We start from the raw sequence: 19974 nt of genomic DNA on the forward strand, positions 1-19974 counted from the left end.
GCTGACATCGACCAGTTAGACCAAATGGTCTGTGATTTAAATTTAAATCCCTTGTAATACTTTGCAGGAGAGAGGAGCAGGAGTAAACCATCCCACCCTTGAGCCTGTCTGCCATTCAAAAAGATCATTGCTGATCTCCCAGCTCAACTCCAATTTCCCGTTCCCTCCCCCTATCCCTTGAGTTCCTCAGATATCCTGTCTTTTTGCAGGTGCTTCATAGTGCTGACTGTCAAACAAAATTTGACATTGACTCACATGAGGTGATGAGGGTGGCGCAGTGGGAATGTTGCTGGGCTAGTAATTCAGAGACCTAGGCTAACCCTCTGGGAGCATAGGCTCAAATCCCACTGCAACTGATTGCACTTCAATAAATAAAATGTGGAATTAAAAGCTAGTCCTAGTAATGGTAACCATGAAACCATTGCTGTTCACTCATATCCTGCAGGGAAGGAATTCTGCCATCCTTACCTACTCTGGCCTACGTGTGACTCCAGACCTACAGCAATGTGTGGTTGACTCTGAAATGGCCCAGCAAACCACTCAGCTGTATCAAACCACCAAAAGCAAATCTGGGGTCATTTCACAATGCGGCCTTATAGTGGGCGTTAACTTACAAGGAAACAGTGTAGATTGAGAAATGAGCATTTGGGGATAAGTTTTAAAATTGATTTATAGCTACTGTGTTTCAAAGGAGTCTCAGAGCTGCCAAAGAATTTTACAGGAGATTTGTGAGTAAACAGGAGAGGAGTTTTAAATATTATTGATCCAAAATAGAGAAGGGATAGGAACATGAAAGGTTTTCATATTTGGGAGCCTGAGCTTTCAAAGGGATATTTGAAGAATTAAGATGAATGGGGTGAAAAGGTATTTATGAAAATGGGGTTTCAGCTGTAGTGAGTCGCTGTGGGATAAGTCCCACTGAGGGCCAATTCCTGTGTGTTTGGAGTGTGCTGACAAAGCTGTGAAAGTCTTTTAATTGAAGAAAACACCTCAGTTTTGGGCCAGGAGAATATTTGTCCAAAGAAACAGTTTGTTTCAAATCTCCCTTTGGAAAAACCACATCAGCGAGGAGTTGTTCTGGGAGGTTGTGGATCATACTTCTGTTTAAAGTTAAAGTAATTTCTTGGTTTGGGGAATATTTCCTGGATTTTATGGTTAAGAATCTATAAAGGCCATTGCCAAAAATGATTGTTTTATTGTGTACCTTTGATAAAGCATTTTGGGGGTTATTTTTGTAAGAGTTTTCTAACTGTGTATCTTATAACTTGTGTTTAAGTTTTATCTTTTCTATCTTTTAATAAACACATTAACACATCAAACTTTGGAAGTTATCACTGGAGTCCTGTGCTTTTGTGTCCAGTAGCTTTTCCTCCTCATTTCTACAACACAAAAAAAAATTATGATCAGACGAGATGGATTTCAATCTGAAATCTGGCTTGTTCAGCATTAACATCAGCGGCGGTCATAACAAAGGGCACCGGCATAGGGTCAGGAACGATAGTCTTATACAGTGAGGAGGGGCAGTGGGATACAGTCGGGAGACACTGTGGTATAAAGTTGTGAGGAACAGTGGCATACAGTCGGGAGGGACTGTGGTATACAGTTGTGAAGGACAGTGGCAAACAGTCAGGAAGGACAGAGCTATACAGTCAGGAGGGAGAGTGGAATACAGTCAGGAGGGACTGTGGTATACATTCGGGAGGGACAATGCTATACAGTCGGGAGAGACTGTGGTAGAGAGTCGGAGAGACAGTGGTATGCAGTCGGGAGGGACAATGGTATAGAGCTGGCATGACAGTGGTAAACAGTCGGGAGGAACAGTAGTATACAGTCTTGAGGGACAGTGTTAGAGAGTCGGGTGGGCCTGTGGTCTACAGTCGGGAGGGACAGTAGTACACCGTCAGGAGGGACAGTGGCATACAGTCAGGAGGGACAGTGGTATAGAGTTGACAGGACAGTGGTATATAGTCAGGGGGACAGTGGCATACTGTCGTAAGGGACAGTAGTATACAGTCTGGAGGGACAGTGGTAGAGAGTTGGAGGGACAGTGGTATGCAGTCAGGAGGGACTGTGGTATACAGTTGGAAGGGACTGGTATACAGTTGGGAGGGACTGTGGTATACAGTCAGGAGGGACAGTGGTAGAGAGTCGGTGGGATAGTGGTATACAGTCGGGAGGGTCAATGGCATACAGTCATGAGGGACAGCTGTACAGTCAGGAGGGATTGTGGTATACAGTCAGGAGGGCCAGTGGTATACAGTCGAGAGGGACGGTGGTATACAGTCGGAGGGACAGTGGTATACAGTCGAGAGGGACGGTGGTATACAGTCGGAGGGACAGTGGTATGCAGTCGGGAGGGACAGTGGAATGCAGTCGGGTGGGACAGTGGTATACAGTCAGAGGCACAGTGGTGTAGGGTCGGAGGGACAGTGGAATACAATTGGAGGGGCAGTGGTATCAAGTCGGGAGGGACGGTGGTACATGGTTGAGAGGGACAGTGGTACACAGTCGGGAGGGATAGTGGTATACAATCAGAGGGACAGTGGTGTAGAGTTGGCGGGACAGTGGAATACAGTCAGAGGGACAGTGGTATAGATTTGGAGGGGCAGTGGTATAGAGTTGGAGGGACAGTGGTATACAGTCAGAAGGGACAGTGGTACAGAGTAAGGAGGGACAGTGGTATACAGTCAGGAGGGACAATGGTATACAGGGAGGGACAGTGGTATACAGTCAGAGGGACAGCGGTATATAGCTAAGAGGGGCAGTCACATACAATCGGGATGGACAGTGGTATACAGTCGGGATGGACAGTTGTATACAGTCGGGATGGACAGTGGTACACAGTCGGGAGGGACAGTGATATACAGTCGAGATGGACAGTGGGATACAGTTGGTATGGACAGTGGGATACAGTCGGAATGGACTGTGGGATACAGTCGGGAGGCAGTTGCCCTGCAAGTCCTCAACACTGACTCTGAATCACAGAAATTTTACTGCTCAGAAGGAGGCTATTGTGTGTCTGCACTGACTCTCTGTATGAGCAATGCACTCAGTGTCATTCTCCTGCCTTCTCCCCATAACCCTGCACATTCTTCCTTTTCATATAACAGTCTAATTTCTTTTTGAGAGCCTCAATTGTACCTGCCTCCACCACACTCACAGACAGTGCATTCCAGTTCCTAACTACTCACTGCGTAAAGAAGCTTTTCCCCATGTTGTCTTTGCTTCTTTCACTAACTACTTTAAGTCTGTGTCCTCTCATTCTTGATCCTTTCAAAGTTGGGAACAGTTTGTCCCTATCGACTCTGTCCAGACCCCTCATGATTCTGAAAAACTCTATCAAAAGAGTCCTAACTTCTTCAATCTATCCTCATTACTGAAGTTTCTCATCATTCTCATGAATCTTTACTGCACTCTCTCCAATGTCATCACATTTTCCCTAAAATGTGGCAGACAGGACCAGACACAATACTCCAGCTAAGGCCAAGCTAGTTTTTTATACAGGGTTAACATAGCTTCCTTGTTCTTATACTCTCTGCCCCTATTAATAAAGCCCAGGATCCCATATGCTTTATTAACTGCTCTCTCTACCTGTTCTACCACCTTTAATGTCTTATGCACATATACACCCAAATCCCTTTGATCTTGTACCCACTTCAGAGTTGAGCCCTTTGTTGTATATTGTCTCTCCATGTTCTTCCTATCAAATAAATCACTTCACGTTTCTCCACATTGAACTTCATCTGCCACTTGTCCATCCATAACACCATGAAATCTAAAGGCATCAAGTCAAACATGGGCCAGGATACGTCCTGCTGATTACCACGTACCTCCCCCCACCCCGTCCCAGATGATGAATCAGTACTCCTCATGTTGAACACCACCTCGAAGAAGCATTGAGGGTGGCATGGGCACAGAATATACTCTGACGGGGGATCTTCAATGTCCATCACCAAGAGTGGCTTGATAGCACTACTACTGACCAAGACGGGTGAGTCCTAAAGGACATAGCTGCTAGGCTGGGTCTGCAGCAGGTGGTGAGGGAACCAACAAGAGGGAAAAACATACTTGACCTCATCCTCACCAACCTGCCTGCCGCAGATGTGTCTGTCCATGACAGTATCGGCAGGAGTGACCAACGCACAGTCCTTGTGGAGATAAAGTTCTGTCTTCACATCGAGGATAACCTCCATCATGTTGTGAAGCAATATAGTCGCTGCCACATTCCTGTCTCCACTAGCCAAATCATTACCCAGAAAAAAATCCACCCCTTCCATGGGTGATTTAGGAATAATTCCCATCATAACAATTCCATTTACAAAGTGACTTTTGTAAGTTAACTTTACACAAAGAAACAGGTTCATAAATTCTATTAATGCCCCTTATCAATACTTTTTCCTTTATAAAACTGCCTGGAAGGCAAATAGTATCATCAGCCACCATCAATGATTGATTCTGTCCCTTATCTCTCAAAATTTTAATCTGCTTAATTATTTTGTTGGAGGAGTAAGGGAACCCTTCCCCCTTTGAGACAAAAGTCAAGACAAGAGAGCAAAATAGTAATATGAGAAATGAGGGTTAGAAAATGGCAGGAAGAGACAGAGAGAAAAATCCTAAGAATACATCAACAGTCAAGACTAGATGTTACAAAGGTAACAAAAAGACAAAACTGAAGGCTCTCTATCTGAATGCACATAGCATTCATATCAAAGTAAATGAATTGATGGCCTACATTGAAGTAAATAAATATGATCTGATACCAATTATGGAGACGTGACTGCAGGACGACAAAGATTGGGTCCTGAATATTGAAGGGCACCTGACATTCAAGAGGTAAAGGTGGAGGGGTAGCACTGTTAATCAAAGAGGGCATTGGTGCAGTAGTTAGAGATACTTTGGTTCAGGAGATCAAGATGCAGAATCGGTTTGGGTGGAGATGAGGAATAGTAGGGAGAGAAAGTCATTAGTGGGAGTGTTCTACAGTCCCCCTAATAGTAGTCACAGGGTAGTGGAAAGTATTCAAGAGAAAATACTGTGTGCTTGTGATAAATCTACAAATAAACTGGAAAAATCAGATTGTCAGTAGTAGCCTGGATGAGGGGTTCTTAGAATGCTTTCGAGAGAGTTTCTTAGAGCAACACATTCTGGAATGAACCAAAGAGCAGGTTATGTTTGACTTGGTATTGTGTAATGTGACAGGATTAATTAATCACCTCAGAGTAAAGGTCCCTTAGGTAGCAGTGACCACAATATGATTGAATTTTACATCTAGTTTGAAAGGGAGGAGTGGGTCTAAGACTAGTATCTTAAACTTAAATAAGGGCAACTATGTGGGCATGAAAGCTAAGCTAGCTGAAGTGAACTGAGAAACTAGACTAGGAGATAGATCAATAGAGAAGCAGTGGCAGACATTTAAGGGGATATTTCAGATTATTCAGAATAGGTACATTCCTATTATAAAGAAAAATTCTAAGGAGGGGGCCCACCATCTGTGGTTAACTAAAGATGCTAAGGAAAGCATCAGACTTAAGGAAAAAGCATACAACAACTCTGCAAAGATGATTGGCAGGACAAATGATTGGACAGAATATAAAGAACAGCAGAGAATGACTAAAAGGTTAACCAGGAGAAAGAAATTAGAGTATGAGAGGAAGCTCACTAGAAATGTAAAAACGGATCACAAGAGTTTCTATAGGTATTCAAAAAGGAAAAGAGTAAGTAAAGTGTATGTTGGTCATCTAGAGAGTGACAGTGGGGAGTTAATAGTAAATAATAAGGAAATGGTGGAAGAAATAAACAAAGATTTTGCTTCTGTGTTCACTATAGAGGATACAAAAAACATTCCAGCAAAAACTGCAAATCAGGAGGTGAAAGTGAGAGAGGAACTTGGTGAAACTGAAAACACTGGGGAAATAGCACTGAGCAAATTGATGGAGCTGTGGGCTGGCAAGTCTCTGGGTCCTGATGGACTACATCTCAGGGCCTTAAAAGAGGTGCCCAATGAGGTAGTCAACACACTGGTGTTAATTTTCCAAAATTCGCTTGATTCTGGAAAGGTTCCATCAGGTTGGAAAGTAGTTAATATAACCCCTCTATTCAGGAAGGGAGAGAGGCAGGAAAACGGGAAACTATAGGCCAGTTAGCTTGACGTCTGTCGTGGGGAAGTTATTAGAATTGATCATTAAGGAGGTTAAAGCTGGGCACTTAGAAGAGCTCAAGGCAATCAGGAAGAGTCAGCATGGTTTTGGGAAAGGAAAATCATGTTTAACCAATTTATTGGAGTTTTTTGAAGGAGTAACATGCTCAGTGGATAAAGGGGAGTCTGTAGACGTGCTGCAATTGGATTTCCAGAAGGTATTTGATAAGGTGCCACATCAAAGTTTATTACAAAAAATAAAAGCACATGGTGTAGTGGGTAACATATTAGCATGGATAGAAGATTGGCTGGCTGGCAGAAAGCAGAGAGTATGCATAAATAGGTCTTTTTCTGATTGGCAGGATGTGATGAGAGGAATCCCACAGGGGTCTGTACTGGGGCCTCAACTTTTTACGATTTACATCAATGACTTAGATTTGCAGGTGACACAAAGATAGGTAGGAAAGTGTATCGTGAAGAGGACATGAGGAGGTTGCAGATGGATATAGATAGGTTGAATGGGTGGGCAAACATCTGGCAAATGGAGTTTAATGTGGGAAAATGTGAAGTTGTTCAATTTGGCAGGGATAACAAAAAAGAAGAGTATTACTTAAATGGAGAACGACTGCATAGCTCTGAGGTGCAGGGGGATCTAGGTGTTCTAGTGCATGAGTCACAAAAAGTTAGTATGCAGGCACAGCAAGTAAATAAGAAAGCTAATGGAATCCTATCCTTTATTATGAGAAGGATTGAACATAAAGGTAAGGATGTTATACTTCAGTAATACAGGGCATTGATGAGACTGCACCTCAAACACTGTGTGCAGTTTTGATCTCCTTATTTGAGGAAGGAGTAAATGCATTGGAGGTGATTCAAAGGAGGTTTACTTGATTGATACCTGGAATGATTGGTTGTCTTATGAGGAAAGGTTAGACAGACTGGACTTGTTCACACTGGATTTTAGTAGAGTGGGAGTGATTCGATTAAAGTATACAAAATCCTGAACGGCCTTGACAAGGTGGACATCAAAAGGATGTTTCCTCTTGTGGGTGAGTCCAGAACTAGATGGGGGGCACTGTTTTAAAATTAGGGGTCACCCTTTTAGGACAGAGATGAGGAGAAATTTTTTCTTTACTTATTGGATGTGGGCATTGCTGGCTAGGCCAGCAGTTATTGCCCATCCTTAATCACATTTAAGAATCAACCACATTGCTGTGGGTCTGGAGTCACACGTAGGCCAGACCAGGTAAGGACAGCAGATTTCCTTCACTAAAGGACATTAGTGAACCAGATGGGTTTTTACAACAATCGACAATGGTTTCCTGGTCAGCATTAGACTCTTAACTCCAGGTTTTTGTTGGATTCAAATTTCACCATCTGCCATGGGATTCAAACCCAGGTCCCCAGAGGATTACGCTGAGTCACTGGATTACTATTCCAGTGACAATACCACAATATCACCACCTCCCCTGTCTGAGGCTTGTGCGACTTTGGAACTCTCTGTCTCAGAAGGTGGTGGAGGCGGAGTCATTGAATATTTTTAAGGCAGAGGTAGACAGATTCTTGTTAGGTAAGGGAATCTAAGGCTATCGGGGGTGGATGGAAATGTGGAAATCGAAACACAAGAAGATCAGCCATGATACTGAATGGCAGAGCAGGCTCGAGGGGCCGAATGGTCTACTCCTGTCCCTACCCTATTTCTTATGTTCTTAAAAGATCCAGAACTTTTAATAGCCTGACTTCTTTCACCAGTAATCAAAGAAGAATTCTCTGGACTATTCTGAACCATATCCCCCTTTCCTGCAATTTCTGAGGGAACACATTTCACCTATATTACTGCTACAGTTTTAACAACTATTTCCTTTTCTGATGCCACCTTTCCTGAGGATTCTCTAGGCATTCCTTATACTGCTATAGGTCCACTATTTGACCTCCAGCAATCTGCCCTAACATGTCCCAGCTGTTACAATGAAAACACTTAGGCTTCTGAATGTCACTCCCACCCTCAGCATGTTTCTTTCTGGTCTTAGGAGAAATTTCCTGGGAATTCACAACTGTCCCTTCTCTTCCCTGGCTACTTACGCTTCCTTCACCTTCCCATCTTCTCTCCTTCTCGGGTTTATGGGGATGACAAAAAAGGGTTTCAATTTATGGACCAGTTCATAATTGTCAGCCATCTCCACTGCCTGCCTAGCTGTTTTAACCTTCTGGACTTCAGTATGGGTTCTAACTACAAGAGGAAGTGAATCTTTTAATTCTTCCAGGAGAGTTATTTCCCTAAGAGCTTCATACTTTGCCTCTACCTTATCCAACTATCAAAATTGCTTTGATTTGCCCTTTCAAACTCAGTATAGGTCTGCCCAGGCTGTTTCCTTATATTCCAAAATTTCTGCCTGTATGCCTCGGGAACTAACTCATATGCACTCAGAATAGCATCTTTTACTGTATCATAATCCACTGATACCACTTCTGAAAGTGAGCACTACCCACCAACCTACTCTGTAAAAGTAATGTCCTGATTTCTTTTGGCCACTTAATTTGCCTGGCCACCTCCTCAAACAAAATAAAGAATGCCTCAACACCCCTTTCCTCAAACTTTGCGAGAGCTTGCACAAACTTAAATACCTCACCACTAGGTTTTAGGTTGAAGGTTTTTTCACCATCAGAACTTTCCTCAGAATCTGAGATCGCTTTTTTAACTTCTAGCCTTTTAAGTTGGTATTCCCTTTCTCATTCCTTTTCTCTTGTCTGAAATCCCAGTTCCAGCTTCCTGAGTGCCCTTTCTCTTTCCTTTCCTTTTCCTTTGCCTCTGGCCTTTTCAATTCCAATTCTCTGTCTTCTCCTTTTTCTTCCAATTCAAGTTTCTTCATTTGTTACTGAAGTCTCACTACCTCTAGCTGTGACTCACTCCCTGGAGAATGTGGTCTCTCTGTTATCCCTTCCAGTTTTAAATGCTGTGCTATTATTTCAACCGTGCCTTCCTCACCCCTTCGAGGAATTCTAGCTCCAACTTATCCGCCAATTCCATCAGTTTATTCTTGGTAAACAAGTCAGGGTTTAATTTTCCATCTGTAAACAAGTCTTGGCAACTTCCAATGCCATTTCGAATTCCAACCTGTATAATACCTCACAGCAACGCCAATTCCTATGTCCAGCACCCCTTTACCTCCACGTACTTGATAAAAGGATTTACAGGTCCCACCAATGTTCAAGGATTTCCAATCCCACTTTATAATGATATTCCCAAACCAATTATTACTCCGTGTCCAATCACCCGTTGTCTGTGTTTCAAATCTCACAAGAGCCCCCACTTTGTTATGATCCCAGCTGAGGTTACCCCTGGACAAGACTGATCCCAAAGTGGAACCCAGCTTGATAGATCCTAACTTTTAATTGTTTACATGGAGAGTAGCTACTGAACAGAATCACAGGAGTCCGCTGATTAACTTTTAAGAAAAGAATCAAACATTTATTAAACAAGAAAATATTAATTATATTACAATACTCCTTCACCCACAAGTATCCCTTTACAGATATATATGGATTTGTAAGGATAACACAAGTCACAAAAGCTATCTTACACTCTAGTAAGTACACAGTCCATGTAAATCGATAGGCACCCTGTGGTCAGACACACCACACTCTGAAACCAAGTAACAGATGCCACCTCAACCAGATGCTATGGATCTCTCCTCAACACCCCCCAGACACTTGTTACACTATGAGCCAACCGGTCTCACTGAACTCTGTCCTTCACACAAGGGTTTCCAATCTACAAGACCTCACCTTGGAATCTTCTCCCAAACCAATGCTTTCTCTCAAGGGTTTCTCACAAGGGTTCACCTCTAGGGTTTCGAACTCACCTCCTTATGTTCCTCTCCCCTGGGTCACCATATGCATTCAAGCTGTTTTCTAATCACTCCGTCTCTCTGTTTCAGCTGTCAACAGTATATCACTGCTTCATATTCCCATAGCAAAGAGTTACAGATCTTCAGTTGTCTCTTTGGACCTTCTTGCCTCTTGCAAGCTGTTCTTGCTTTAAATCTGCTTTCTGAAGCTTTTGTCTCTTTAAATCTGAAGCTTGGAGCCTTTCTCTCTGCCCCTCATTCCTATCTTCACTTAACAGGACCTTTTCCAGGTTCTTGCCATTCCTTTGGCTAGAAGGTCTGCTTGGGACTTTCCCTGTTCCACTCCCCTGAATTTTGGGGTCTTTTCTTTAGCATGGGGTTGGCTATCTATCCCCTTTGCTCCAGTCTTTCTCTGGAAGCTTTCAAAACCAATTGAACTCAAACAGCTTCCAAATCAAGCTGCTGTTTCTCTTCTTCTCTGTGTGTGTCTGTGGGAAGGACCTGCCTCTCTGGACCCTGTTGCTAGGCAACAGCACTATCTTTTCTACTCTCATTTGTTTACCTCTGCTGCAACAATCATTAAAACCTCATTAGAAATGCAAGCACCTTTTAAAGTGAAACTAAAACTCAATTTGACTTTTTCTTAACACACAGATACAGAAATACAAATCAAACTTAAACTTTAAGGCTAAAACTCATTCCTAGCACTCAAAAAATACAATTATAATTTACTTAAACTATCTCTATTTTCTAATACCTTTCCCTTTGGAGGAAAGAAAGCTTCACAACAGCAAAGGTTTCTTTACAATGACCATATGACCTCCTCACAAGAGCTTAACATCATAAACCTCTAACAATAGTTTATTACATACTATACAAATAAAATTTCCCTTTCGTTTCACAAATACACATCATATTGTACAACTACAAAGACATACTTAAACAAAGTTAATAAATTTAACAAGATTAGTCGAATTTTCATATCATAGTATTATCATAACTCAACCCTAATCTTTCTTTTTCCTCTTTTTTCCAGTCTTCAACTCAGCAAATAATGTTTTATTTAAGTCTACAGCCCAATCATCCTTTTCGTTCACTGTAGGCATAAGTCCATCCTCAAGCTCATTTTTCAAGCCCAAATGTGGTAAATTCTCATTTTGATTCAGTAAAGTCAAACTGGCATTTTTGTGAGTTAACATTTCATTTCTTCTCTGGTCAAAATCTCTTTCCACCATTTCGAGGATGTTATTGAGATGCTTTTTAGGTTCACACAAAGAAGTTTCATACTCCTGCTTGGTTTGATCTTTAAACTTTTTGTGATCTTGTTGTTTCTCCAGATCCCATTTTGAGCAGGTCTTTTCCACTTCTCTTTGAGCAGCGTCAATTGCATTCTCCTTTTGGAGTTTCATAGTTCATTCTAACCCTTCAATTCTTTTACATAACCCATGAACTATATCATGCCTCTCCTCTACAAGTTTTGAATGGTCTTTTGCAAACTGTCCACTTGCCAGGATTCCAGATGCTGTACTTTGTGTATTAACACTGGCAATCACTTGGAAATCAGTGTCCCTGGTCTTTGGCTTTCCCAGACCATTTTGTGCTTTCAGTCCTTTTTGTTGGCAATTCTTGATTTCCAATTCTGCAGACACTTTAGTTGTTTTCATACTGATGTTGATATATCAGTAATTTTACTTGGACTAGTTCTTTCCTCAACTCTACTACAATTCAGCAAAGAGTTTTTATTCACAGGGTCAACTTTCGAACTGTAACACTCCATACCACCAACCTTCTCCTTCATTTTCTCCAGGTTGAAGTTTGAGAATCTCATTACTCTTTTTCCGACTATGTTCTAACAGTTCATTAGTTTTGATTTTTATGGGCCCTGGCAATAGTCCGGCAATAGTACTGAAGACTTGTGCTCCAGACTTGTCACGTCCCTAGCCAAGCTGTTCCCGTACAGCTACAACACTGGCAACTACCCAGCACTGTGGAAAGTTGCCCAGGTGTGTCCTGTACACAAAAAACAGGACAAATCCAACCCAGCCAATTACCCCCCCATCGGTCTACACTCCATCATCATTAAGGTAATGGAAGGGGTCATCAACAGTGCCATCAAGCGGGACTTAGTTAGCAATAACCTGCTCACTGATGCTCAGTTTGGGTTCCGCCAGGGCCACTCAGCTCCTGACCTCATTACAGCCTTGGTTCAAACATGGACAAAAGAGCTGAGCTCCCGGGGTGAGGTGAGAGGGACTGCCCTTGATATCAAGGCCGTATTTGACCAGGTGTGGCACCTAGGAGCCCTAACAAAACCGGAGTCAATGGGAATAAAGGGGAAAACTCTCCACTGGTTGGAGTCATACCTAGCACAAAGGAAGATGGTTGTGGTTGTTGGAGGTCAATCGTCTGAGCCATCACTGCAGGAGTTCCTCAGGGTAGTGTCCTCGGCCCAACCATCTTCAGCTGCTTCATCAATGACCTTCGTTCCATCTTAAGGTCAGAAGTGGAGATGCTCGCTGATGATTGCACTATTTTCAGCACCATTTGTGACTCCTCAGATACTGAAGCAGCCCATGTCCAAATGCAGTGAGACCTGGACAATATCTCGACTTGGGCTGACAAGTGGCAAGTAACATTCGCACCACACAAGTGCCAGGCAATGACCATCTCCAACAAGAGAGAATCCAACCATCGCCCTTTGACATCCAATGGCATTACCATCATTGAGTCCCCCGCCATCAACAACCTGTGGTTACTATTGAGTAAGTGCTGAGTAAGTGCCACTTGACAGCACTGTTGATAACCACTTCCATCAATTTGCTGATGATCAGGAGTAGAATGGGGAAGCAATGGGGTAGTGGTATCGTCACTGGACTAGGGTTCCAGAGGCCCAGGATAATGCTCTGGCAGATGGTGGAATTTGAATTCAATAACCTGGAACTAAAAGTCTAATGATGACCATGAAATTGTTATAAAAACCAATCTGGTTTACTGGGAAGGAAGACTGCCTTCCTTACCTGGCCTGGTCTACCTGTGACTACAGCAATGTGGCCTGGCCACTCACTTGTTTCAAACCACTAGAAAGTCTATAAGGAATAAAGCCAGGCAGACCACCCGGCATCAACTTAGGCATTGAAAATAACAGCAATCTCAGCCCTGCAAAGTCCTCCAAACTAACATCAGGTGGCTAGTGCCAAAATTGGAAGAGCTGGCCCATGGGCCAGTCAAGCAACAGCCTGCCACAGTCATACTCACGGAATCATACATTACAGCCTATTTCCCAGATATCACCATCACCATCACCATCCTGGGTATGTCCTGTGCCACTGGCAGGACAGACCATAGGTGAGGGCACAGCGGGGTGGAGTCAGGTGATGTGATGGAGGTGGAAGCAGGCAGCCTCGGTGGTGCAGCTGATACGTAGTCAGAAGTTCAGAGCAGGGTCAAATAAGAAGTTAATGTTCCAAATAGCATCAGGTGGGGACCAGGGAGAGGGATGGAGTCGATGGATAGGGAATGGAGTTTGTGCTTTGACAATGGCTTTGGCTTTCCAATATTTAGTTGGAGGAAATTTCTTCTCACCAAGGAGTCGGTGTCAGGCAAGTAGGTAGAAATAATCAGAGAGAGTTGAGGGCTGGGGAGAGGTGTGCCATCAGGGTAGATGTGAAAGCTGAGAGGCAGCAGAGAAACAGAAGGGGCCACACATAGAACCTTAGGGAACTCCAGAGGCAGCCATGCAGCGGTGCAGGAGATGGGGCGGAGAAAACACATTGCAGGTGATTCTCAAGCTGTGACTGGATAGGTAAAGATACAGAGCCATGGAGAGACAGCGGGACAGTGGGATTAATCTTAGATGATAAAGGGCTATAGAGAGAGAGAGACCAGGACGTTGGGATTTGTATAGGATTGATAAATGGCTATAGGTACAGAGCAGGACAGTAGAATTAATGTTTGATTGATACAGGGCTATGGGGAGAGAGTAGAACAGTGGGATTAGAATTAGACTGATTAATGTTAGTGGGATTAATGTTAGATTGATATGGAGCTGTGGAGAAAGCAGGGCAGTGGGCTTAGTTTTAGACGGATAAAGATCTAAGCCAAGTGGTTATCTTTCCCCCACTCACACCTTTCCCCACCCCCCACGCTTTTTATTTATTAAGAGTGTACACGAGACTTTACCTGAGTGAGATGTAGATTGAGTAGGGAGTTGGGAATTTGGTTCAGGTGGGAACTCGGTGCACAGGAGGAAACAGGAGCTCCTTTTTCTATTTTTTTCAGCCTCCAGTGGTTTGTGAGTTTCCTTCCTTGTTTCCAAGCTAGGTGAGTGCAAATTTCTATTACACTAGCTGTGCAAATTAATAACTAATTGGCTAATTAAATAAACAAAGATGGGCACAAAATGGCAGGGCTGGTGGTGTGCTGTGACTGCAGCATGTGGGAATCTGTGGAATGCACTGCAATCCCGGACAACCATATCTGCAGAGAGTGTCTGCATCTTAGGCAACTTCAGGTCCGAGTTGCTGAGCTAGACCCTGAGTTGCAGTCATTGTGGGGCATCAGGGACAAGGAGAGTTACTTGCAGACTTTGTTCCAGGAGGCAGTCACTCCCCTTAGGGTAGGCAGATTTAGAGTTGGTCAGTGGTCAGGGGCAAGAAGGTTGACTGTGAGTGAGGCAAGAGTGATGGAGGAGCCTCAGCCCCTGACTTTGTCCAACAGGTACAAGCTGCTTGCTACCTGTGTGGATGAGGAGAAGGACTGCAAAGTGGATGAATGGACTGACCATGGTGAAGGATGCCATTCAACTGAGGGGAGCAAAGAGGAATGCGGTAGTGACAGGAGACAGTATAGTCAGGGGGATAGATACTGTTCTGTGCAGTCAAGATCGTGAGCCCAGACGGCTGTGTTGCCTGCCTGGTGCCAGGATTAAGGACATCTGCTCGGGATTGTTTAGGAACTTGCAGCGGAGGGGAAGGATCCAGTGGCCATGGTCCATGTTGGTGCCAGTGACATAGGTAGGACTAGGAATGAGGCTCTCTATGAGGAATATGAGCAGCTAGAGGCTAAATTAAAAAGCAGAACCTCAAAGATAACAATCTCTGGATTATTACATGAGCCTTGAGCAAATTGGCGTAAGGTAAATAATATTAGAGTTAAATACATGGCTCAAAGATTGGTGTGGAAGAAATGGGTTTTGATTCATGGGGTACTGGTACCAATACTGGGCAAAGAGGGAACTGTACCATTGAGTTGGTCTTCACCACAACCATGCTGGGACCAGTGTTCTGGCGAGTCATGTAACTAGGGCAGTCGAGTGCTATGGCAGGTGGGTGGTAAATGCCAAGCTGTCCAAATCCCAGAGGGAAACTTGAAGCAGCTGCCACAACTATTTTGCAATTTGTATTTATTTCAAGATGCGGACTGTGAATTCAGTAAAAGAAGGCCACCAAGTCTTATAGGTTTCTTACAAAACTAAATTAAACCTTCATTAATAGGAGAAATGATTTTGAGCACATACGCATATACAATAACTTATAAATCCCCTAATTAACCTAAACCCTGTTACACCTCCATTAAGGTAACAATGAGACACATGGTTTTTTAAAAGACCCAGGCAAAGTAACACACAATACCCTGAACAGTAGAATTCAAAGTGTGTTTTTCTCAGCTTTGGGTTCCTTGTAGACAGCAGCTTGAGGCTTAGATGCTGGAAGCTTTTCACACTTGTGTTAGATCTTAGAATGCCTGTCCTTACACACAGCCTTCCCTCCTTTATGCATATTTTCCCCTTTGAATGAAAATTACCATTGTTTCACTATGGTCTTTGGTCTCTTACCTACCTAATAATAAAAATTCATCAAAGTAGTAATTTTACCAGTATTCTTTGAGAAAAATAAACACCTTACATTCTAAAACATCCCCCATGTGTACCTACTTAACATTCCAAACCTAGCTTCTCTTCTGATACATCAAAGCCTTCAGACCAGCTGTCTTTAATTCAATTAACACACAGACACACAAACACACACACAAACACACACACACACACGCACATACACACACACCACAGACACAGACCCCACTGTTACTCTACAAAGTTAAAAAGTCATTCTGGAGAAATTAATGAGGCTGAAAGTTGATAAATCCCCTGGACCTGATGATCTACACGTCAGAGTGCTGAAAGAGGTGGCTGTAAAGATAGTGGATGCATTGGTGATTGCCTTTCAAAATTCTATAGATTCTGGAATGGTGCCTGCAAATTGGAAGGTGACAAATATAACCCCAATATTTAAGAAAGGAGAGAAAGAGAAAATAGGGAACTATAGATCTGGTACCTGACATCAGCAGTAGGGAAATTGCTAGAATCTAGAAAATATGGTAGGATTGGGCAGAGTCAACATGGATTTATGAATGGGAAATCACGTTTGACAAATCTGTTGGAGTCTTTTGAGGATGTTACTAGCAGGATAGATAAGGGGGAACCAGTGGATGAGGTGTATTTGGATTTTCATGAGGTTTTTGAGAAGGTGCCACACAGGAGGTTAGTAAACAAAATTAGGGCACATGAGATAGTGGGAAATATACTGGCATGGATTGAGGACTGGTTAATGGACAGAAACCTGAGAGCAGGTATAAAAGGGTCATTCACAGGTGGGCAGGCTGTGAGTAGTGAGGTACAACAAGTATCAGTGCATGGGCTCCAGCTCTTCACAATCTATATCAATGATCTGGGTGTGGGGCCCAACTATAATATTTCCAAGTTTGCTGATGACACAAAACTTGGAGGGAATGTGATCTATGAGGGGAATGCAAAGAGGCTTCAAGGAGATTTAGACAAACAAAGTGAGTGGGCAAGAACATGGCAGCTGGAATATAATGTGGGAAAATGTTAACTTATCCACTTTGGTAGGAAAAACAGAAATGCAGAGTATTTCTTAAAAGGGGAGGGATTGGGAAATGTTGGTGTTCAAAGGGACCTCAATGTTTTTGGCAATAAATCACTGAAAGCTAACATGCAGGTGCAGCAGGAAATTAGGAAGACAAATGGTATGTTAGCCTTTATTGCAAGCGGATTTGAATACAGGAATAAGGAAGTCTTGCTGCAGTCTTAGAGAGCCTTGGTGAGACCACACCTGGAGTTTTGTGTGCAGATTTGGTCTCTTTACCTAAGGAAGGAAGCACTGACCACAGTGAGAGTGAAACAAAAGCAATGAAAGAATATGGAAAATAGCAAATATAACCCCTCTATTCAAGGAGGGAGAGAGAAAACAGGAAACAATAGGCCAGTTAGTTTGACTTCTGTCATGGGAGTTGTTAGAATTGATCATTAAGGAGGTTATAGCTGGGCACTTAGAATAATTCAAGGTAATTGGAAAGTGTCAATGCAATTTTGTGAAAGGGGAATCATGTCTAAGCAATTTATTGGAGTTCTTTGAAGGAGTAACATGTGCTGTGGATAAAGGGGAGCCTGTAGATATACTGTACTTGGATTTCCAGAAGGCATTTGATAAGGTGCGACATCAAAGGTTATTGCAGAAAATAAAAGTTTGTAGTGTAGTGGGTAACATATTAGCATAGATAGAATATTGACTGGCTGGCAGAAAGCAGAGAGTATGCATAAATGGGTCTTCTTCTGATTGGCAGGATGTGATGAGAGGAGTCCCACAGGGGTCTGTACTGGGGCCTTAACTTTTTACAATTTATATCAATGGCTCAGATGAGGGGAGCAAAGGAATGCAAGCTAAATTTGCAGATGACACAAAGATAGATAGGAAAATATGTTGTGAAGAGGACATAAAGAGGTTGCAGACAGATATAGACGGGTTGAGTGCATGGGCAAAAATCTGGCAAATGGAGTTTAATGTGGGAAAAAGTGAAGTTGTTCACTTTGACAGGAAGAACAAAAAGCAGAGTATTACTTAAATGGAGAACGGCTACAGAATTCCAAGGTGCAGTGAGACCTTGGTGTTCCAGTGCATGAGTCACAAAAAGTTATTTTGCAGGAACAGCACATAATTAAAAAGGCTAATGGATGCTATCTTTTATTACGAGAGGGACTGAACATAAAAGTAAGGATGTTATGCTTCAATTGTACAGGGCATTGTTGAGTCCACATCTCAAGTCTGTGTGCAGTTTTGATCTTTTTTGAGGAAGGATGTAGATATGTTGGAGGTGTTTCAGAGGAGGTTTACTAGATTGATACCTGGAATGAATGGATTGTCTTATGAGGAAAGGTTGGACAGGCTGGGCATGTTTCCACTGGAGTTTAGAAGAATGAGAGGTGATTTGATTGAAGTATATAAGTTCCTGAATGGTATTGACAAGGTGGACATGGAAAGGACGTTTCCTCTTGTGGGTGAGTCCAGAACTAGGGGGCACTGTTTTAAAGTTAGGGGTCGCCCTTTTAGGACAGAGATGAGGAGAATTTTTTTTCTGTCAGAGGGTTGTGCGACTTTGGAACCCCCTGCCTCAAAAGGCGGTGGAAGTGGGGTCATTGAATATTTTTAAGACTGAGGTAGATAGATTCTTGTTAGGCAAGGGAATCAAAGGTGGATGGGGACGTGGAATTCAAAACACAAACAGATCAGCCATGATCACATTGACTGATGGAGCAGGTTTGAGGGGCTGAATGGCCTACTTCTGCTCCTATTTCGTATGTTCCTATGGTCATATGCTTGTATGTTTGTCTGTTTAACAGCAATGTTAATGCCCATGGAATAAATGGGACAGTGGATATGAAATTGGCTGAGAGACAGGAAACATTGGGTGGAGGTGAATGGTTGTTTTTCAAACTTGAGGACAGTATATGGTGGAGTTCCCCAGGGCTCTGTATTGGACCCATGCCTTTTCCTGATCTATACTAATGGTCTAGACTTGGATACGCCGGGCACAATTTCAAAATTTGCAGATGTGCAAAACTCTGGATGCCACATGTGGAATGATGTGAAGGCATTAAAGAGGATGCAGAAATGATTTACAAGAATGAGGAATGAGGGATTTTGGTTAATCTCTGCAGGACTTTTGGGAAAATAGTCTGCAGGTTTTTCTGACCTCACAGCAATACTCCCCCCAACTCCCTCCCCCAACCAGTCCACCAGACGCCCCTGCAATCTCCTCCAAGCTAAAACCCTTGTGTCCATTAGCGTGCAAATGTCATAGGAAGAGGCAGGGTTCACAGGATAATTCAAGCTCTTAGGCCTGAAAAACAGCTTACCTCCCTTAAACTGTGGTAAGTTGCCATAGCAATATCCTTGCTCATCCCTCCCCAACTGGGGAAAACCCCAGTTGTAGCCAGAAATTCCCAACTCCCTCACTATAGGATGCAGGGCTGGATGAGAGGCACATCCACAGTGCAGGCAGCTGCCCTGTCACAGGAATTTCCTGGATTGGATACATTGCGATTACATCATGTATTAATTTTAGAAATGTCGATTTGGGCAAACCCATCCGAACATATTTGTGCCATGGTCTCTGTGGGCAGTGACATGTGTCGATTAACTGGGAGGGGCTGAATGTATGTTCTCACACTATTATAATAGTGTTGCGGAAATGGGTTAAACATGTTCATAGGAAATTGAACGTTGTTTTTCTAATCATTTGTACCCAAAATGTGTTAGACACAACAGCTGCTCCTGCCTGTAATGTCGCACAAGAAACTATGAAACTAAGCTGCATCACTGGAACTGAAACAAGGATATGACCCAGTTTCCTGATAAATCAAGTCAGATCCTGGATGTTGAACAAAAATATGCATCCAAACAATGCAGCATTCCTGCTGTAGGATATCAGTCTCCCAAGCCAAACAGTTTTGATGTTTCATGTTGCATCCACATGATGGACAGACATTTCCATCCTGTGACTTTTGTCCTTTCAGTGCAATTCACCCAAAATTCATCAATGTAAAGATCAAGCAATTTCAATATTATGTCCAGCGCAAGTGCAGTTTCCATAACCTTACACTGCTGTTAAGAAGACACCATGCTGGAGGCTGAC

This window comes from Carcharodon carcharias, chromosome 5 (assembly GCF_017639515.1).
Source record: "Carcharodon carcharias isolate sCarCar2 chromosome 5, sCarCar2.pri, whole genome shotgun sequence".
In the NCBI taxonomy this organism is placed as follows: Eukaryota; Metazoa; Chordata; class Chondrichthyes; order Lamniformes; family Lamnidae; genus Carcharodon; species Carcharodon carcharias.